This window comes from Equus asinus, chromosome 20, assembly GCF_041296235.1.
Source record: "Equus asinus isolate D_3611 breed Donkey chromosome 20, EquAss-T2T_v2, whole genome shotgun sequence".
Taxonomy (NCBI): Eukaryota; Metazoa; Chordata; class Mammalia; order Perissodactyla; family Equidae; genus Equus; species Equus asinus.
In genome coordinates this window covers 60040049-60042337 of record NC_091809.1, presented here as the reverse complement: position 1 = coordinate 60042337, position 2289 = coordinate 60040049, and positions in this window count along the sequence as shown.

The window sequence follows — 2289 nt, the reverse complement described above, 5'->3', positions numbered from 1 at the left end:
CGGTTAAAAACCTTGAATTCCTTAATCTGAATTGGAAGAGTTCATGATACATTTTATTAAAAAAACAAAAAGCAAAACAAGATCATATTACTCAGCTCTGTCCATGGAACAGGTTACAAAAACAATACAACTCAATGACAATTAGTACCACAAACATTCAGATTATGGTCTTTAAATACTATTTCCCATTAAAAGAAACAGGGCACTTTGAATAAATGGCTTAATAAAGGTATGGCGTAAGAAATGTACAAAACCAGCCTGAAAAGCAATCAAAGACTACTAGGGCCATGTCAAAGGGACTCAGGAGCCAATGTGAATAAGCTCCCATTGGCCTAAGATAAAACAACTTGGGCACCAATAATGACAATAACTGCAATAGATTATAACTCACAAGATATGTTTAAATCCTCGGATTCATAATGGTAGCTGTTCACTTTTAGAGTTTTTATGCACCAGGAATTGTTTTAATAGTTTAAGTCATGATGTAATTCTATTTTTTATTAGAATAACCACTTACTTGACTTTACTTATTGACTAATCCTTTTGAATATGTAATATCAATGTCATATATCAAATTCATATATATATGTCTTTTTTATGAGCTCTTTACCTTGTTCATTTGTTCATCCATCTTTGTGCTAATACAATACTGTCTTAATTACTATGGCTTTATTATATAACTCGTTATCTGGTGGACAAGTCCCCTCCATCTTAGTTTTGTACCTCAAAATTGTCTTGGATCCTGTAAATATTTTTTTCTACATAAATGTGAAAAATATTAGCATGCCAATCTCAGCAGAAATATATACCTTTTAAAAAATCACCAGCAACTCTACACTCAAAATATGAAAAAAATTAACTGAATAAATGTAACACCAAACTACAAGGTTATACAAGGCTAAAAGTTATAAAGCAGTAATATACATGGAAGTTATTACACACTTTTTGGGAAAAATATCTAAGGCTTTTGGGTTTTTGAAATTTGAATTTTTCCCAATACTGAAGTATATTCATTATCTTACTTTTTGGTCAGGACAAGAACTAAAAAAGAGAAATAATCTTGAATTTGGAATGAACAATTCTTGCTATATGTATTTTCCCACATATATAAGGAAGGTCCTGTAACTTTCCGAGAAAGAGTGACTTGGACTAAATACTGAACTACTATCAAAATTCATGTGCATATTTGGAAGTTTTTAGTCACTGGGAGCCATGGCATTTCTTTTCTCTGTATCACCAACTGTTACAAATACTTTCTTTTTACTATTATCACTGGAACAGAAGACCTCCTGTTCTGTGACGGACTGGCAGGCCGAAATGACAGGGACAGGAAATGGGAAATGGTTCAGGGTCTTGGAATTCCCCTGGCTGCCTAATTAAGTAGCTTGTTATTTGGAAGTTTTTGAAATGTTTGCCCCCTGGAGATCCCCTGAGAGAAAAAAGCATCTGATTTCATTGACAAAGAGTGTCTTCACAGACATAAATTAAAAAATTCTTTTCCTGCAATACAACACACACACACTGCATGCCTCTGCGGCACGCAGAGAGGAGGGACACGAAACGTCCTCGGCTGGTAAAACCAAGATTTTTTATTTACAACTTTTTTATCACTTAACTATTTAAAATATCATTGATCAGTGGGCTCCTCTGCGGCACATGTACGTTTTATATATACGCATGCATATATGTGAATGTACACATTCCATTTTAATCACATTCAGAAAAAACTGGGAGCGAGACCTGGCCTAAAATACCCATTCATGTTGCTAGCAATGAGCTAGCAATGATCTTTTGAAAAATAAGGACACTTTTTCGTTAGTGCATATGTCTCCAGAGCAGAAAACCAAATGCTTAAAGACAAACAAAAATTTATAAATAAAAGATATACTGATTATAAAGTGGATATAATCTCATCCTCAAAAGATGATAAAAATCAAGCCTTCAAAAAGAAGCTCCTGACGCTGTTGTATTTGCCAACACTCGGCTTTGTTTCGTTTCCACGCCTGCTACTGAAGGTTGATGCTGCGCAGCTGAGCTCTGAGGCAAAAACGGTTTCAATGGTTTAAAACGGTTACAACTGTTTACTTAATTAAAGCAAAAATGCCACCAGGTTGACTTCATTCTCAAACGCTGTCATCTAAGACGAGCGGAGGTGTCACCCTAGAGGAATTTTGACCCGGGCTGGATCAGAACTCGGAGGTGACGCGGGGGCAGAGGCGCAAACCCCGGGGCAGGGGCGTTTCCGCAGGGTTTCCCAACCTTCAAACTCCACGGCTCTCCGTTTGCCAC